At 42.5% G+C, this 20751-nt stretch overlaps 1 long non-coding RNA gene across 4 annotated transcripts in view; it reads left to right on the forward strand.

Annotated features, from left to right (window-relative positions):
- Positions 1-20751, forward strand: part of LOC146521623 (uncharacterized) — a 91276-nt gene that overhangs the window by 5588 nt on the left and 64937 nt on the right. For all 4 annotated transcript variants that reach the window (XR_014870450.1, XR_014870456.1, XR_014870449.1 and 1 more), the window contains exon 3: positions 1-20751. This exon is cut by the window's right edge. This is a non-coding gene — a long non-coding RNA (uncharacterized LOC146521623).

Here is a 20751-nt window from a genome sequence, read left to right on the forward strand (position 1 = left end):
GGAGGCAGTCTGCACCTGGCCTCTGCAAGTGTCCACCTGCTCAGGTAAGACTTTTCACCTTTTACCCAGAGCCTGAACTACCAGCGCTAGCTCTACCTGCCAGCTCCGCAGTGACAAATGGGATGTGCAAGACTGAACGGTTTAGCCACGATGGAAACCTCTCTCTGTGCTCTGTTTGTCTGTCTTCCACTAGAGATTTTACGTTGTAGTCGGCTTTTGTTTTGCACGTGTATAGCTTACATAGGCTGAACCAGAGGCTAAGTGGCCTCGAATACGCTTTAACATCCATACGTTTAAAGGTTTTCTTCTCTGTTCTGCCCTGCTGTTCGCCCGCATTTACGAGGCGTGTACCAGGCAGAGAAAAAAATGTAGTTCTGCTATTTTACTGATATAAATCTTTCTCTGTTTTGCCGTTCTCACCACTGTCAGGGTTGGGGCCCAGGCTAGAGCCGTGCACACATAAGCGTCTCTGTTTTACAGATGTAACACCATTATTTAGGTGTACACGCACCTAACCCTGCACCAGTTCTGTTTCATTTTCACACTTGAAACACTCTCTAGCATACATCTCAAACACCCCCACTCATGTAGGGACAAATGCACACATGCTCGCAGAGCCTCACACACCTGCAGTGTTTTTTGTGATTCGGCCAGCTCTGCTTTATTGCATGCATTTATAGCTGGCAATGAATCTGATCCATTAGAAGCATGATTTCACTACAGATTACACGCAGCCTTGCTTAAGGCCGTTATTCTTGCACACGCACGTACATGCTGAGCAAAGTATAGCTGCAAGAGCCTCAGAGAAGGAAGCGAGACAAGAAGGTTTGTAGTTCAAATAAGAAACAGCATCAAACCCAGAGTGGTGTCAAGAAGGTTTGTCAAACTTCAGATAGTACTAACCAAGGAAATGCAGAGATTACTGCTGTATAAGAATCAAACCATTAATGGATCAACCTGTGTGAATTAAGCAGATTGTGGTTTGCGACAGGTAGATGACACTGCATGTGCAGAACCAGAGAAGCAGTCAAATATAACATCTAGACGATCAGAAGATGGGTTTTTTAGTAGTTTTTGTTTTCAGTGTCGTCACTTAGGACTTGATAGTCGGGTAGATTGTGCTGCTGTATACCTGTGCAGATTCACGTGTACTTAGTTGGAAATGTGTGACATGTGCAAAAGTGATGAATATTGTGGTGCTGATGTAGAGCCAGCTCTGTTTTACTGCTTTATTTTAACAGGTTTAGCATCTCCAGCAGAAGTTTTTTCAGTTCCAAGATAATCACGGCTGCCATGACTCTGGGACTCTTGCACGTGCCCCTTGCGTAGATAATAACATCGGTGGTTTGAATTTTGGGCCCAGCAGTTATGTGGTGTAGGGCTGCCACAAACGATTATTTTGATAGTCGACTAGTCACCGATTATTTTTGCGATTAGTCGACTAATCAGATCATGCATCCATTGGGCGTAAAACGTACAGCTTATTGCACCAGCAGCATCTGCTCTTATATATCTATCATTAGCGTACAGCTTTAAGTGTTTAAGGTATGTGCTAACTAAAAATAAAGACAAGATGATAGTTTGTTAAATTTTAATGAAATTTGCGGATTGTTTCGGTGAAGTTTAATAAACTCCTTGCTATCTAAAATATAACAGGACACCGGAGTATATTCTCGAGCATCTCACACTTCTGATAATCAGCTGTCTGCCTGAAGTTTATTCAGCTGTGTGAAAACTATAACTTTAATCTCAGCCAAACCGATTTACTCAGGAACAAATAAAATACTAAAAAAAGCCAAACAATAACATTTTTAAGTTATCTAAGTGACTTATATATGTTTAACCTGAGTAGCGTAAGACGGCGGTGGGTTTGAAAACGATCCGGTGTTCTCACGGGTTCTAGTTAGCCTAGCCCCCGGCTAGCTATCGAGCTAGTGGGTAACAGACGTCTCCGAAAACGTCGGAGCGCTTTTGAAAGTATGTGGTGTCTTGATAAACTGAGCAGATATTTGAGGTTTACACAGCTACATTCTCGCCTGAAAATATGTTAAACGTTTATTTTGTGACCCAGAAAGAATAATAAGAGTAATATTAAAACGAACTAGCTGCCGCCATTGTTGGAAACGGAGCTGGGCTGCGCTATGAATTCTGTGGCACAGCTTCTTCTTCTTCGGGGTTTAACGGCAGCTGGCATCCTTGTACATGCAGTGCTGCCATCTTCTGTTTCAGTCCGTTATTACACTCTTAAATCCTGCTACTTATTCCTGCGGCTTTTGTCATCTTACAAAGCTTCAAACGACCCGTCGACTATTAAATCAGTCGTTGACAATTTTGATAGTCGACGTAATCGTGGCAGCCCTAATGTGGTGTAGTACTGGAGTTAGAGTTTTGGCACCGGCACCCTGCCGCTGTAAAACAGGTGAAAGCCTTGCAGTCGTCTTTTTATTTCCTGTATTGTTTTTTTTGAGGATGACCGTGTATCAGATGCAGTTGTACTATCTTATGAAATTCCATCCATAGTGAGTGCAGGTCTATCTGATACGCTTGTGTTGGTGTTGTTCCTGTATCAACATAATAAGGCTTGTCCAGGATTAACGTCACACCTGACCAATCACATTGTTATGATGTCATAGGTTTTTTTGGGGGATAAAAACCCGCTGATGTCCACTCAGGAAAAAACCCCAAACAGGGAGTGTTTAGGGTCGGGGGTTGGTTAGGATGTGATTGTGGTGAGGGTTACGGTTATGGGGTGTTTCACAGTGTTTCCACGTTGCAAAAGTGTGACGGCACCGCACTGTGATTGAACCAACATTAGTTTTGTTGATCCAGGAACAACACTAACAGGATGATATCAGATTGAGCGTGAGTGCACGACAGCCTGTTAATCAGATCGTAGGTATTTCTGATTATTTTATAATTTTATAACATTCTTTCTTTACGTCCTTCCAGTTCATGTGTCTTTTTTCACGCCAAGTTGTTTGACTGTTATACAAGCCCCAGAGGAACAGGCTGGGTGCTGTATGTGGAGTAAGACTGAAAGCGTACTGTGGCCCAGGCCCAGTTTCGGCGTGACTGACAGCCTTTTGTGTGAATTCCCCCCCTCTTAGTGTTGGTTTGAGTCCAAGAGAGCCACCTCCAAATGGCAATAATAAATCTAACGCTATGATGATGTCACCACGCTTGACTTATAAAGCTTGGCAGCACCCTCTCCACTTTTTGGCCCATTGTAAGTGAAACAATTCCACATGGAGCACCTGGGATCAGTTTTGCCAGATGGTTTATTTGGACAGGGATCTAGTTTAAGACCTGGTAGATGAGTGGCACATGTTCGGCTGCAACCCCACAGAGAGAGTGCGCCATAAAAGCACAGCCCTGCAGACGCTGATGGAGTGGAATAAGCCACAAATTTAATTTTAACAGGAATGACGGCTCAGATATGTACACATTAGAAAAAAGAAATGCTTATGAAGTGAGGTGAATAACAGACATTACAGTTGGATAGGCTTGGAAAAATTCTGCTTTTACTACTCAGCTCCATCCTTTATGCAGCAGCTGACTATCTGATACTGGGTTTAGGGTAGAGATGGACCGATCCGCTATTACGTATCGGTATCGGTCCGATACTGACCTAAATTACTGGATTGGATATCGGAGAGAAATAAAAAATGTAATCCGATCCATTAAATATCAAAAAAGCACCTCACAAAACTTGCAACACGGCGTAACTCGGCTCACAACCGTAGCACGTCGGAGAAGTATGCATCATGTGATAGAGCGGCTGTGTGTATTTGTAGCCTGCTAGCAAACATTTCATCTCCGAGGAAGTTTTCCCAGAGAGAAGTAAAGCAAGTGTGTAAGTTCATCTCTGAATGTCTGTAAAGCATTCCCACGTTAAGCTTAACAACCGATATATGGAGCGACTGCCTCTCTCTCTCCCTCTCCTGCTGCTACTTCAATTGTGAAACTGATCAATGATCAGCTGATCGGCTTTTCTGTCGAGTCCGTCTCTCTTCTTAGTTTTTGGCCCACTTCTCACCAGAAAGAGGAAACCAGCGGCTGAACAACAGCAGCACGTTTAAGCTTGATAAGCTGTTGTTAGAATTTATTTAATAATACTTTCTAGACCAGGATCATTTTCTACGCAGCTGACGGCTGGTAACTGTGCAGGGGCGGATCTAGCTAAGTTTAGCCAGGGGGGCCGATAGGGCATGAACAGGGAAAAGGGGGCACAAAGACATACTTTTCTTTCTTATTCTCATTTAAAATGTCTAGCTTTTAATAAATAATTATCTGACTCTTACACCCAAAGTTTTAATCTGATGTAAAATATATAGAAGTCCATTACTGTATATAGTAACTGTTAAGTCTAATATACCCTAGTAAGCTATAGCTACTTTTTCCTTTGGGAAGATACCATCTGTGCAGTCTGCAGTTCTGTTGAAGAAAGATGTTGAATCTATTTAATTATTCTTGAAAAATAATTTATTTCTGTGCATTTTTCCCCTGCATCAAATTAAATTTGATTACATTGATTAAGCATCATGAGGTGGAGGGTGGTTCCCTATTTTTTTGCTGGGAGTTTGCAACCCTATTAGTTAGGTTGCTTAATATTTCTGCTAAGTACTCTTTAAAATACCAGAATAGGAAGGATGGAGCAGGTTTAAGTTTATTAGATTGATCAGTGTTGCTGAACTATGAAATATTTCGGGTGCAGTGTATTTTTTACATACAGGTATAACAGAATAGCTTTAGCGTTGTTGTTTATTTAAACTTGAGTATAAACTTATACAAAATGCAGCAAGATATTAAAAAATCGTTTTATTGATTAAAAAACACACTACATCGGATCCATATCGGTATCGGCAGATATCCAAATTTATGATATCGGTATCGGACATAAAAAAGTGGTATCGTGCCATCTCTAGTTTAGGGCAGGCCTATCAAAGGCTCGTGTCCACAGGCCTTTAATGTATTTTCTTCCACCTGCATTCATCACTTTCACTTTTCTCTCACCAACCAATCAAAATGAAAAAAAAAGAGGCGGTTGGCCTTTGATATGCGTTTACTGTCCTTTTGGAGTTTCACCGCTGTAAATAATTGAAAATACTCTGACGAAGAAGGCTTTTGTAACCTAGCAACAATAAGCGGTCTGAATTTAAGGTCATGGGCACAAAAAGAAAATGCTGTCTGTGGACACAGACGCTGGGATTTGGCATCTTTTCACCACCATCGTACTCCTCCGCTTCTTTCTTTTAAACACAAGCAAACGTGTGCAATCCACATATGAGTGGCCCAGCACAGACATGTTAAATTAAACATGTTTAATTTAACTTCAACTGGGATGAAACTAAAACGAAACAATGCTTCTGGTTCATGGGAGAGCAGACTGTGAGGCAGGATATAGAGGAAGAGAGGTGGTGAGAGCTGAGTCAGGATGCCCGGGGGTAGGACAGCAGGAAGCAGTGGGTGAGGAGGAGGAGGACAGGAAGTAAAGGGAGGGGGAGAGACTCCTCTTCATCGTCCTTGTTCTCATCCTCCTCCTCCTCCTGTCATCATCAGCAGTGTCATTGAGGGAGGAGTGGCGTAGGGAAGAATCGTAGAGGTGGAGCTGACATCATCCACTTCCTGGAGGTCTACGAGGGCGTTTTGCCGCCACATGAAGCACATTAAACACACACGTTTACAGCATCAAAGCTGTTTAATGCTTTTAAATAACAGCTGGTAGAGAGAGGGTGAAAAATCTCTTTCTTTTTTTTACTAAAGAATGAATGAAGAGAAATCTCACAGTGGAAGTTGAGATAAAGCCAAGATAAAGACGTGCTGAAACCAAGTGTTCCTCTGCCTGCCGGGTTATATAACGCTCATGTGAAAAGAGGGCACTGGGTTTGTGTGTGTGTGAACTCTTTTTTAGGCTGTGTTGTTATTTGTGTTTGTGTGTGTAGAGGGTGACAGAGCCAAAAGATGCCTCTCCTTCACTGCCGGGCTTGTTGTTTTGGCCTGCATTACGCAACCGTCACAATTCTCCAGTGGTGGGCTCCATATTTGCGTGTCTGCGTTACTACACGTTTAATAGGCCAGCTACTTAAATACTTGAACGTCTGTTGGTGTTTGTGTTAATGTGCGCACCTGCGTCTGATCCCCCCGCAGTGTTTTTTCTTTTAGGCAGTTAGGGGTGGTTAGATGGTGCAAGATTAGTGTGAGGTTGTGGTAATTTAAGCAAATGGAGGCAATATGGGGTTGCACTAGTTTTTAGAAAGAATTACGCGGGGTAGGTGCTGACAGCTTTTTAATGCAATACAACAGCAAAGCTACAAATGAGGAGAGCTGCTGAGGAAAGTGACTAGATGTGTGCATATGTGTGGTTTGATCACCTTCGACTTTACTTTTTCTGCAACTGACCAGTGTAATATCAATAAAAATACAAGACCTTATACAGTTACTTTCGATTTGAAATCTTGACAATAGCAAAAGGCCTTAAAATTCATGTTTTAAAACTGGGGAAAGTTTGCCCTGGGCCGCTCCAGCTCAAATGTTTTGCTAATTTTAAGTTTTCTGTTCGACCGTCTCTGAGTTATGCACAGATTTCACAGTTAAAACTAGAGATGGCACGATACCACTTTTTTTATGTCCGATACCGATATCATAAATTTGGATATCTGCCGATACCGATATGAATCCGATATGTTTTTTAATCAATAAAATGTTTTTTTAATATCTTGCTGCATTTTGTATATGTTTATACTCAAGTTTAAATAAATAACAACATAAAAAATACACTGAGCCCAAAATATTTCATAGTTCAGCAAAACTGATCAATCTAATAAACTTAAACCTGCTCCATCCTCCCTATTCTGGTATTTTAAAGAGTACTTAGCAGAAATATTAAGCAACCTAACTAATAGGGTTGCAAACTCCCAGCAAAAAAAATAGGGAACCACCCCCCACCCTCCACCTCATGATGCTTAATCGACGTAATCAAATTTAATTTGATGCAGGGGAAAAATGCACAGAAATAAATTATTTTTCAAGAATAATTAAATCGATTCAACATCTTTCTTCAACAGAACTGCAGACTGCACAGATGGTATCTTCCCAAAGGAAAAAGTACTATAGCTTACTAGGGTATATTAGACTTAACAGTTACTATATACAGTAATGGACTTCTATATATTTTACATCAGATTAAAACTTTGGGTGTAAGAGTCAGATAATTATTTATTAAAAGCTCGACATTTTAAATGAGAATAAGAAAGAAAAGTATGTCTTTGTGCCCCCTTTTCCCTGTTCATGCCCTATCGGCCCCCCTGGCTAAACTTTGCTAGATCCGCCCCTGCACAGTTAGCAGCCGTCAGCTACGTAGAAAAAGATCCTGGTGTAGAAAGTAATATTAAATAAATTCTAACAACAGCTTATCAAGGTTAAACGTGCTGCTGTTGTTCAGCCGCTGGTTTCCTCTTTCTGGTGAGAAGTGGGCCAAAAACTAAGAAGAGAGACGGACTCCCGACAGAAAAGCCGATCAGCTGATCATTAAACAGTTTCACGATTGAAGTAGTAGCAGGAGAGAGAGAGAGAGAGGCAGTCGCTCCATATATCTGTTGTTAAGCTTAACGTGGGAATGCTTTACAAACATTCAGAGATGAACTTACACACTTGCTTTACTTCTCTCTGGGAAAACTTCCTCGGAGATGAAATGTTTGCTAGCAGGCTACAAATACACACAGCCGCTCTATCACGTGACCACACTGCTGTGATGTGCTACGGTTATGAGCCGAGTTACGCCGTGTAGCAAGTTTTGTGAGGTGCTTTTTTGATATTTAATGGATCGGATTACATTTTTTATTTCTCTCCGATATCCAATCCAGTAATTTGGGTCAGTATCGGACCGATACCGATACGTAATATCGGATCGGTCCATCTCTAGTTAAAACATAGCTATGATTGCTATAGATTTTTAGCTCCATATATCCACATTTGCTGCTCAATATAAAATTTCACTTTCAGGCCTTTTTTTCCCACAAATCTGAGGTGATGTTTGAACATGAATATTTCAAAAACTAATTAAGATAAAAGCCTGAAGTTTTCTTGGTCTTTCTTACTTTCAAAACAAATTAGGATCTGTAATTTGTTATTCTAAATCATAATTGACCTCCAAAACACACATCTGAGGCCTCAGTTATAAAGGCCTGGAGACTGGTCAGTTGGCAACCCCTGGTTGCTAAGTAAAAATTAGTATTCCCAGAGTGGTTCTGGCAGGTAAAACTGAGCACTGCCCCCAAAAACCTGTCGATTGCTTTCATTGCTAGCAGATTTCCAAAAATGCCCATAATTTGCAAGAAAAGCGTGACTACAAGCACAACTACTCTACAAATGGTAGAAAAACTGCTTTCATTTTACAGGTTGAGTGTCTCCCTTGCTGGTTTGTTTTTTTACCTTTTTGAGATTTACTACCAGTGGCTAGTAGGGAGTCATTCACCAGTCTCTAGGCCTGCATGACTGGAGCTTTAGTGGTTGTTTTCACAACAATTGCCATTACCTCCAGCATCCTCTCTCCATCCGCTTGGGAAACACACATTTTATCCTCATGACCAGTGTTTGCCAGATGATCAGTGACTGCTCTCTAGGCCTGTGTGATTGCAGCCTGAAAGACCAATAACTACACAGACAGTAGCAGGCGCTCTCTCGGGCTGCTGCAGGACGTTTGACAAAATGCAAATGAGGGATGTTAAATCTAATATTGTAACCAAGGGAGAGACGGCGTCATAGCATAAACAACAATACTGATTGATTTCTAATATCGTAACATTTCGTGTGCTTTATTTGTTTCCTTGCCGGGAGTTCAACGTTGAAGACTTCTGGAAGAGAAATGTTTGGTAGAAGAACACTGCACGGACAAGACAAGTATCATCGACTAGCTTATTTCGTTTCAGTTTTTTGAAGTTTGCTTGGTTTGTCAGAGGTGCTAATTAATTTTCCCAAGTGGCAACAAATAAAAAACTGGGACTATTTTGTAGGACGATGCAGATAAGCTTATAAAGACATAAAATTGATAGTAGGCAGAATTAAATTCAGTTTCATTTATACAGCGCCACATCACATGTCTTCATATGAATTGAGCTGCACCACTAAGCTGAAGTGATTTCAGCATATCGGTGCTACCACAGTCCCAGTTTGCCTCCTTGGGAAAATCAATTGCTTATCTGTGCTCTAGAGCATACTTGTCGGATCCTTTTATGAAGTGCAATTTGTTGTTATTGGCGAAATCATAATGACTGCAGTCACACAAAGTTCACTGGCAGACAGTGGCCTTTAAAAGTGTACATGACCAATAAACACCTGCACTCATGTTGATGCTGAATATGGTGTTTTTTATATCACCCTCTGTTGGACATCTTGAACTTGGCTTGTCTCCCACTATAATAAACCTCGATAGCTGACGCAACGTGAGAACTTTAATTGGATTTTTAGCATCTGATTGTTTGTTGTGTTGTCTAGCGGGGGGAAAAAGGACACATTTGTGTGTTTGTGACTTGAGAAAAAACTTGGCTGTAGCTTTTGTTGCTGCCTTAAAAAACTCAGGGCAGAATATGGAGACGGTCTCTGCCTAAAAAAGCCCGAAGAGATGTGGCTAAAACGCTTACACAAGCTTTAGTAGATGGTGGCTGTGCATTCCTGTTGAAGAAAAAGTGTAAATCTCATCAAATCCTAGCTTCTTCTGACTCTCCCAAACTAAATCCCTTTCTCGAACAAATCCACTGCCAACCCCCTTCAAAGTGGGGGGAAAAAAAATCACTGCAGCTATAAGCTTTCTTGTGTTGTGCTCTCTCACCCTCAGACCCTCCCTTCCCACCGTCGTCTCCCCATCTTTCTCACCCAGCTCCTGTTTTGGCTTTCTGCCTCTCAGGTTTCTCCCCACCCCCAGCTCCTCTATCTACCCCACACCCCTCTGTGGCCCCCCTTTGACCCCCTGTTACCCCACATATACCCCCCCTCACCCTCCCTTTCCCCAGGGCAAGCCCACAGCTCCCAGTCCTTTGTGCCTTCTCTTCCCTTCCCTTCCCCTCCCTCCATCCTCCACCTCTGTCTCCCCCTGCCTTTGTGTGCGAGAGGCCAGCAAAGGGAGAGAGAGGGCGTAGAGGAGGAGAGACGGAGCGACAGGAGCTAGGATGGAGAGGGATCCTGTAGACGAGATGTGAAGCTGGAGCTTGAAGCCGTTTATTTATACATGTTCTGTCTTGACTTTTGGGTTTACACCGAGAAAGGTGGTGCGTCCACTTTTACCCTGCAGAAATTCTCAGTCTTTGGTCTCTTTCTATATTATAAAGTGATATGTGACAAAAAGACATAAAAAAACAAAATACTCACACCATCTCTGTCTAGAAGGCGTGGCCTAAATTGATATACCTTCAGTTCTCTCTCTCCTTTTCCATTTAGGCACTTTATTGAGTTCCTGCACAGCTGTAAACACAATCGCTGTAGTTAAATGAGTGAAACGGAGGAAAATAGCCTATGTTTACGGATGGAGAGTACAAGAAAAACTCTGGCTCTCATGTCACTAGTACAGATAACTGGATTGACTTAAAATGTGAGTGTATGTGGTCAGTCGAAACACGGCTGAAATATCCTCTGTGGTTGGAGCTTTACAGGTTCTAGTAATTTTTGCTAGTTTTGGTTGGACTTACAATAATATACATCGCTCACTGTGGGATGGACACAGGACCTCTGGGGTTGTCCTGTGGTATCTGGCACCTGCGGATTGAGAGCGGATCTCTTCAGATCCTGTGGGTTGCGGAGCGGGAGTCTGTGGATACGGTTCGTTCCAGTGCATTCCACGGATGCTTGATTGGATGTGGATCCAGATTGTTTTGGAGTTCAGGTCCATGCACTGGCCTCTTTGACTTGTTCCTCAAGTTGTTTCTGAGCAGTTTTTGCTATTTGGCTGGCACATCCTCTTGCTGGGAGACGCCACTGCTTTTTGGTAATTTCAGTTGGTCTCCAACATTTAAGCGAGTGGATCAGGTCCAACTGAAACCCAAACGATTGCAAAGGTTTCCTGGGAGAGCAGTACACTGCAACGCGATGATCAATGTTGGTCGCTTCACTTTTAACTGGTTCCAGTGCGTATATATTATGTCCAAGTCAACAGGGGGCGATATGGAGCAGTTGTAACACAGACAATATGAGAATCCAGCATACTGTAAAGTCAGACTGCAGACAGTGTAGTGCATACACAGGTTTTTATTATCTGCCGTAAACAAAAACAATGCTAGATTTTAAGTGAGTCAGTATTCTTGAAAATCTTTCGAAGTGCTTGTATGTGTGTCCGCACATATTTATGAATGAGAAACTTTGTCATTAGAAACTTACTCATGAGTAATTGAAGTCATAGTTGACTTGCCTAAGCTTTTAAGAGCTGTATTTAAAACCACGTGTCACCCTCACAAACATAAACAGAACAGAAAAAGACACACGTCGCCAAACTTAGATACTGGAAATAGGTCATTACGCAGCTAAGAGGGCGTGTTTGTCTATTTATGTGAACCAGACAAGATGGCCAGACACCAAAGGCGGCATTCACCTACTGACCTACCAAAATGACTCGCCAGAGCTGCTGGAAGCTTTGGCGAGTCATTTAAAAACCTGCAGAAAGAGCAACGTAAACTCGTGTGAAAGTGAAACCTATTAGGCTTGCGTGTACAGAGCGAGTGAGCGATGGCAGCCCGTGACTGTTGAGATGAATGTATTAATAGGTTTGCCTCAGCGCGTGCACATGCATTATACATTTACCATCCGAAGACCCACAGCACTTTTAAAACGCAGGAAACAGAAAGGTGCGTCACACCGGGTGCGTTCGTGCGTGCTTATCTGCGTGCGGATGCATGTGTGAAACCCACTTGCTCAGATTGCACGCTCAGAGGAGACCATGTTCCTGGAAAGCTGGTTGCCACCCCTGTTATCGCAGCTAACTCGATTAGCGGAGCTTCTCCCGCCAAGCATTCCTCTCAGAGCGCAGCGACGAGCGCGCGCCCACAGCTGACGAGCCCCCTTCACTAGATTTAATTAAATCCGCCAAAATAATATACACCCAGTTCCCAGCTAATGTGGCACTTACTGTTGCGCAAATATGGCTCTATCAGCGATGTGTAATATTCGAAACATCAGCATGAGACACATAACAGAAAAGCTCCATTTACCATTGTTTTAGTGGTAGAAACATAAAAACATGCCTTTAGTCTTCAGGAAAGTCTTTAAATTCACTGCAGCCTCCATGATGGCATCCTAATACGTACTTAGCTGAACTGTTTATGGAAAACAGCACTTTGCTACTGTCGTACCAATTAACCGCAGCTAAGCAGGAATGTCAGATAGGGAGCCAGCCTTTCATGAGAGGTCCTGACCTTTCCCCGTGATCACGCTAATCACTGATCACTTAGATAAACACTCGTTACCGTAAGATGCCATTATTGCCTCTCCCGAGCCTTCCTATGGACAGTAGTAATAATTATGCCCCCGGGTAATTGGCTGACTAATTGCTGTTGGTGGGATACATACATTGCCTGGCGTCAATCCCAAGAGGAAGCTGTGCTATTACTTTTAATTACCTGCTGTTAGGTTTGACAACTGACCCCGAGTGCTGTTTTTTTTGGCGCTGATGGGCGAGTTTTGGCTTGTGGGAGGGGAAGGGATACTGGGTATCAACCTCCGCTCCAGTGTGGTCACTGCAACAAAGGCCCAGATGGATCGCTTCTGTCCACACACACACACACATGCTCTTGAATACACACATGCACACACACTGTGGGATGAGCAGACACACTTTCCTTGTTGTCCTCTGCGCTCTGGCTTTTTAGGCAGCAGACCCATTCATCATGTGTCTGTCTGCAGAGGAGCTGCTATTCATCGTCTCTCCTCCCTCTTATTCTTCAGGAGCCGGCCTGTCTCATACTCTGTCTCTCTACCTTTCTCACTACTTGGCTCTTTGTATTTTGCCCCCCCCCGCCCCCCAATCTCTCTCCTCCTCTTTTTACATCTTTGATTCCCTCCCTCCCTCCCTCTCTCACACCCTCACTCACACCCTCACTCACACTCGCCTCGCCAAGAGAACAAAGGGGACCTAACCACTTACCTTGTCTGCTTCTGCTTGCGTGCATGTGATGCTGAGGGCTCAACCCACAGCGCCGGTTTCCTCCACTGACACAGAAATCACTAGAACCGTTTTTGGCCTTTTATGGGTCACAGAGAGCGACAAAGCCTGGACGCCCACCTGCTACATAGCGCATTAGTTGCCTTCAAGCTTATCAGTACTGGATGCCATACTGTTGATGTGTAAGGAAGATTATATACACAAACAGTAAAAACATTATCAGTGACTTGAGGTGGTCACACATTTTATTAGAACAAGTAATCTTAACAATATTTACTATATTTATTTATTTGTGTCTACGTTGTTTGGAAGGAAGAGTGGTCCTGTACAAAAAAGGAAAAAAGGATGGACTTCCCATTATTATTTTTTTGAGTTTTCTTATTATTATTATCCTTGTGTTTTGAAACCTAGTTAACTTTTTCCCTTTCTTTTTTAAAGGGAGAGCCTTGGCAGAGATGTGTTTTCAGTGTTGATTGATTGCTGAGTCAAGATAATGTAAAATCTGTGCAGAGGAAGAGCCCATTCTTTCTTAAAATTACTAGATTTGGCATTGGTGTTGGCGTTGTTGGTGGAGGCACTCTGAGCTCCCTTCTAGTTCCATGTGACGTATACCTTCTTTAAAATAATGCGTTGGTGTTCTGGTGCAGAGCTGGCTGATATCTTCTAGACAGCTTTGAGAAATGAACCTTCGGTTGGATTATGTAGCAAAAGATGGGATGTTTTGAATTCATTCACTGAATTCATTGGAGAATTTCTTCTAGAAGTCCTTTCCAAAGTCACAGACAAGATTAATGACATCTTTGGCCCCAACAAATTTGTGGTTTTGGAATGGGGTCTAGATAGGGAACTGACACTGCCATTGGGGCGACAGGTGGGGTATACCCAGGTAAGGTTGCCATTCTGTCACAGGGCTAACAGAGAGACAGACAACCATTCACACGTACATTTACAACTGTGGGCAATTTAGAATCACTATTTAACCTAACCCCAATAACAGAAAGGCCCGGGCCAGACGATGGAGTCAAACCCAGGACCTTCTTTTTGTGACGGTTAGACCTTAACCAACAACAAGGTGACCAGAGACCACAGAAAGCGAATGATATTTGGCAACTTGAGCAACTAGGGGTGAAATAACTGCTGGCAATGTGAAGTGAATGAGACCTGTGATAACCTTTCAGACTGAAGAGACTACCAGTGAGTGAAGAATATCGTTGATTGACACATGACCTGGTGGTAAATACACTAGAGGCTCACCTAGGCAGCCAGAATGTCTGCTAGCGACCAGCTGGCAGCCCGAAAGTGCATCACTTCCACTGTGGACCACTCTTTTTAAACCCCACGCCCACTCATGGTAAATTCTTTGTACTGTGATCAGCCCTGATGAATTCCGTACCATTCTCTGTGGCACATAAAAGCAATAATCCTCAGTGTTCAGCGACCTTCTGCGGGGTCGTCACCTGTGTCGAGCTCACAAACCATATCATATCTTTTCCTCATCCACCTCCGCCTGCTCCCTGCACGATAAATTCATTACACCAAATGCTAAACTTTAAAGCCCTCCATAAACTACCTTTTAGACCATCCTCCCACCCGTCCCTGTGCTTTACGATGCTCTCCAACAACTTTTAGGACTACGTTAACCAGGTTTTTTTTTTAGCTATGTACGCAGTGGTACGCTATCATCATACTAATTATTTGTAGCAGTTTTAGACAGCCCATTTTACCAATTTTGGCATCATAATTGAAAATGCGTGTGCTGTTTTAGAGGGTAAACGATGCAGTTTTATTGTTTCATTTGGAAGAATTTTTGAATTCAGCAGGTCTGAATGAGTAGCATTTGGTAAATCGCTGTGGTGTGAAGTGCATGTTCGCATGTTTTAGCCACAGGCGTGCATTAATCTGGAAAAAACTGGCATGTCAACTGGCCTTGAAGTTTCCACACTTTCCATATTAATGATATATATGTGCAAAATGAGCTGTAACTATTATTTTTTTATACATTTTATAGAATTTTGTGGTCTGCTCAGGGGCCATGTGTGTAAATTAGCATTTTTGCTAACCGTTAGCATGCACTGTCCCTGTGAAACAAAGAAAACTGTGAGGATAGTTTTGTTTCATTTAAGAATACAGAAGAAAAAGTAGAGAGGTTAGTGTGGTGTTTCTTCTCTGTGTGAATTTATGGAGTGGTCTGTGAAGGATCTCGCTCTGTTCATACTCACTGTGTGCCTCTGTGTTTCAAACAGCTGGGCACATCAATTTTACAGATGTGTAGACGGTGCTGAGTTAGCTTGTCTGCTGTGTGCCTTTTGTTTATATTCTTAATGCTTTCAGACTCATTGTTTTGCCCGAATCAACTTTTTACGGTATGTACATTGTGTACAAACTTACAGGCCACATACAGCGCTACGGCCAGGGTTGTGTTGCCATGGTGAAGATGAATTCCAAAATGCAGAGTTGTAAGGAAGCCTGCAATTGGCTTAGGAGCCATACATGGGATTGTGAGCCGGCCAATGGGATACAGGCTGAGCTAGGGCTGTTGCTAAGGGGAGTAGCTTGTAACAGAGTCAGCTGGGTGTTTTCTCTCTCTCTCACACACACAGTCTGTTTCTTGCTCACTCACTCTATCTCTCCTGCTGCTAGCTCTGCCCTTGCCCTCATTGACTCCTTTCCCCCCTCCTCCTCGCCTCCCCATCGCTCTCTCCCAGCAGTTTTCTTTTTGCACTTTTACATGTGCAGAAGGGGAAGGAGCACATGTTGGAAATTTTACTGAATATTTTATGCAGCTTGTTGTTTGTTAGAGCCGTCGAAATCCTATACATGAAGCAGTGTGTGTGCACGTGTTCGTGTATGGCAGTGCTCACTTGAATCTGTGAAAGTTTGTATGTGTTTTTCTTGTTTATTTTTTTCTGTATGTTTTCTGAGTACATACATCTGCCTGGGTTGTTCTCTGGGAGATTTTCCTTCCATTCCAGCACAGCGTCGTTCACCAAGTGTTGATATTTTTGTTGTCTTGTGGTTGCGTGATGAGATAGATAATAAACACACAAAAAAAACATGCTAAGTGTTCATGTTGTGGATGTCTCCGGGGACTTGTGGCCCAGTAGCTAGGTGGGTGGGGGCGGGTTTGTATGCCAGCCAAGTAGTATTGGGTACATACCTGGTGTCACATAGGGCTGGACCTCACCCACTACCACCATCTTCACCCTTTCTTTACTCCATATGGAACTACAAAGTGATAACCACTGTTAACTTCACTTTATAAATTCTTTATAAGTCCTTGGTTTTTATATGGAAGTGTGTCGTTAAGGGTGTGATCCAGTCATAAGCAACGGATGTAATTTCACTTACCTGTTTCATGCCGATAACTCCCATAATTCATAGCTCTATGTGCTTTGGTTGTTGCGATACCAGCTTTACAGTCAAGTTCACAGTCTTTGTAGGTTTCTCTGGTTTTGTAGCTTTCAGAGCAACCTGAACCTTGTACATACATGCAGTAAGATATGTCCTTTAATGTGGCTTTGTAGTTTATAGAAATGTCTCTGATGAGTGTCACAGACTCCAAATCGCAAAGCTAGAGTTTTGTGATATTTAGCATTATAAAGGAAAGTGATCTACCTCAATCGAGTTACAACCTCTTTAGCTAATGCTTAATGTTTGAATAATGAGGGCCATTGCTGCTGGTTGAGGGTAAATTTCAATACTTCCAAGCAAAGTTCAATAATTACTTCCTCTGTTTATCCTGCACATGCTTTACTTGGGCAGTATTTTTAGAAGCCAGATGACATAAACAAATAGGTTAAACTGCAGGGACTTTAAGTCACAATTAGATGATCTCTAATTTTTTGCTTCTAAATTCAGATAAAGCTGAATTCGGTCCTTTTTTTTCTCTTCTTTTTTCTCTTTCTTCTCTCGCAAATTCTATGCTAAACCTGGTTGGCTGACACAACCGTCCATGTATAGAAGGAAAACAAAATTTCTTTAAGCCTTCCTACTTTACTTCTACTTTAAAACATCTAATATTCTTTAAGTCTCGGTGCAAACAAGGTGTAAATCTGCATGTCTTACACCTGAAAAACTCCTCAGTTTATGACAGTTTGCTTCAGCAGTAACTAAGAAATTCAAGACTCCACATCCATAATGACCAGTGCTTTTTATATTTTAAATTGCAGCATTATCGTTTATGCAACATCTGTATCGAATATAGTTGATGAAGACATTGTGACATCACTGGAAAGCAAGGTCCAGCTGTGAAAGCTCGAGGTCCACATTTAGGTTACCAACATCTTGGTGTCTGAGTGAGGGGCAGATCTGACTGAGAAACAAAAAGCATACCCTGCTTTATTGCCCATTTTCACTCTAATGGGGACTATGATTTACAAACAAAACATATACATTAATTTTTAAACTAGCGAATGGGTGAACAGAAAGTTTTCTCAGGTTAAATAGCAAGAAAGCCAGATGATTCTCATAAACCCATATACAATCAGACATCTTTTTTTTTTTTATTATTTTTTTGCCTGTCCCATTTGGTTCTTTAGCCGTCAGAATTGTTGTCTGAAGACCAACAAGGATACCCAATGGATTTATTTTTCCAAATGGATCATCATGGCATTGCCGTATTGGTCCATTTGATCGACCTTTGTTTTTATTATTTATTTTATTTTATTTTCAGTTGTTACAGACATGAGTGAGGGATAGGAAAGGGAGAAAGAAAGAGGAAGGAAAAGAAAAACAGAAGGGGAGAGGGACAGTGAGAAAGGGGGGAAAAAATATCTCCGGGATCACCTGTTGAGAGAAAAAGAAGAGAAAACAAGCAAAAAAAAAAACAAAGCAACATACTATACACAACACCATCGCATTAATCTAGCTAAGTGTAAACAGCAGTAAATACTAAATATTGAATGTTGTTGTGCAGCACGCAGGACAGACAGCGCACAATGTGCTTTGAAGTAGCAGCCAAGAAAGGTGTGATTTAAGTCTACGAACAGTGAACACCCGTGTGCACACCTGTGTGGATCGGCGCGCTTGTATTCAAATGGTTTCCCCATGTAATGGTCTGCAAGAGGATGTAGAGAGCCATAGCCCCGTCCCCCAGGGCATGAAGCAGGCATGGAGGAGATCCAGGCCCCAGACATCCAGAGGCCCCAGAGTGCGAGAGCCCAAGGAGGACCACCGGAGGGGCATCCGTGCCACCTTCATGGGAAGGGCTGAGGATCCCCAGACGAGGGGTCACCCAGTAGCCACCGGGCAGAAGCTAGAGGGGACAATCAGACATCTTAACTGCAGGAGTACCCCCACGCCCCCCAGATAAAGACAGTTTAAGGCATGGCAATGAATTCGGTCCTTAAAATCTTAGAAACGGGTGCCTAGCCAGTTACTTTGTTCTCCAGGAATACTGTGAGGAATCTTTGAGTAGTTTTTGACTAGGATACGTCCTTTATATTGATCAAACCTTGATGCCTCTTGCAGTTCGATTTTCCCACATCCAAAATGCAGCATTATTGTTGCCTGTTACTTCGTGGTTTCGGTGAACTCAGCTGTGAACTTTGAGCTGACTTACTCATGCAAAGTGTGAACCACCACAACCCCGATGACTTCATTTATCTCCAGGACCGATTGTGCGTTAATGACAAGCACGGACAGGGAGTAGGACGACTATTGCGTGTTCGTCTACTTATGAAACTGTTGGTCAGCATCAGTAACAAAGTCACCATCATTATTTATTTATTACAGAGTTGCTGCATGAGTTATCAGCCAACCCTTTTTATATAGAGAGCGTTTTATTCGTGCATGCAGGTCTCCCACTGGCGTTTAATATCTAGATCATAGATACTGGACTGATTCATGGCGTACGTGGGGATAGTGAATGAACCGTGCCAAGAGGCTAAGCTCCACAAAGAATGTCTTTTTTGTTTTTGGGACAAGCGGAGTTATACAGCACGTCATCCCACAAGTTGACAGAAGCAGAAACAAAGACTCTGCTCTCCCTACATTATTTGTGTCTCTCCCCTCCTCCTGTTTCCTTCGTCCTCACATTTCCTCCCTCCACGCTTCCTGCTTCCTGATTCTCATCCTCTCTTTGTTCATATTTGTCACTCGCAGGCACATTTTTCACCTTCTGCTGCCTCTTTTTTCCCCTTGTGCGTGTGTCTGTGCGTGTTTAATGGATCAACGTGCCTACTGATGCCAGGGGAATCACTGACCTGACGCTTCCTACTTATGAATCAAACTCCCCTAATAGAGCATGGCTGCCTTTGCAATGACATAACACACGCATTCACACACGCCATGGCCATCCCATAGCCCCCGAGCATTCATTCATAATAATCTTCTCAATCAATTCAGAGCCAGAGATGGAGAGATGGAGAGAAATGAGTGGGAAATTGGGAGAGGAAGGGAGACGGTGAACCGCACTTCATGTGAAAACAAAGCAATTACAGGCATTATTAGTAGTGTTAGCTGTGTGTGCGTGTGCGTGTGTGTAAAGAGGAGATCAAAAGCAGGAGCCCCATCTGGCTCTTAGCTCTCCCACTGGTTCCACTTGGGTTATCACCACGCTTCTCGTATTGATACTGCGCGAGTGTGTGTGTGTCTCTTTTGTGTATGAACACAGCATAAACGTAACAGGTTTGTTCAAATGGTAACCAAATGCTCGCAATAACAAAAAGTGACCATTCGTAGACGCTTTAGTAAACAGGAGTGACTCCTGAAGAGCACATGCACACACGCACGTGCTCCACCTGAACAGTCGGAACGATGGAAAACATTATACACATGTGCACGGGCTGAGAAAGTTTCCTAGTGTGCACTTGTGCAGTCAGGAGGACTTACTGAAAAAGAAGCAAGGAGTCAGTCGCCAGGGTTTTAATAGTTTTGCAATTTTCATTAGTTTTTGTTTTTATTTAGTTTTGACTTCAGATTTTCAATTTTATATCAGTTTTAATCAGTTTTTACCAATTGTTTGCTAGTTTAGTTTAGTTTTTATTTTTTTGAAAATCCTTAGTTTCAGTTTAGTTTTGATTAGTTTCAGTTATAGTTTTAGTTGTGTTTGCAATAATTAAGTGTAACAAAATCCCAGTTTCATCATATCAGTCATTCTGCTCATCCTTGGGTATGTTGCTATTCCAGCTACCATACTGCACCCTGGACAGGTCGCCTGTCTGTCGCAGGGCTAACACGCAGAGACAGACAACTCACATTCCCACCTATGGGTTCTTTAAATAAATAAATAAATAAATAAATAAAGGCAGATGAACAACCACTGATACCAGGCAACTATAAAATGTATATCTTGGCCCCAATGAGACTATAAACTCTCGCAGCACCGGGTGTTCGTAATTTTGGTTCAAGTGAATTGATAAACTTTTTGAAGGTAACTGACTCACACAGTTGTGTAGATATCCCCGTCCTGTTGTCTCGGGATGCATCACGCTGCCTTGCCTGGGGTTAGCTTCTGTTTTCTGGGGATGAGGGTTGAGTGTGCTCCCTTACCTTCTCAAGGTAAGCTAGGTTAGCCTTCTTGTGTGAGCTTTTCAAGTGCACTTTAAGGTTTGTGGGATTTTTTTCCCTTTAGAAATGTCCCTCATAATTTGTCTCTTTCCACTACAAGA

The sequence above is a fragment of the Neolamprologus multifasciatus genome, chromosome 3 (genome assembly GCF_963576455.1).
Source record: "Neolamprologus multifasciatus chromosome 3, fNeoMul1.2, whole genome shotgun sequence".
Classification (NCBI taxonomy): Eukaryota; Metazoa; Chordata; class Actinopteri; order Cichliformes; family Cichlidae; genus Neolamprologus; species Neolamprologus multifasciatus.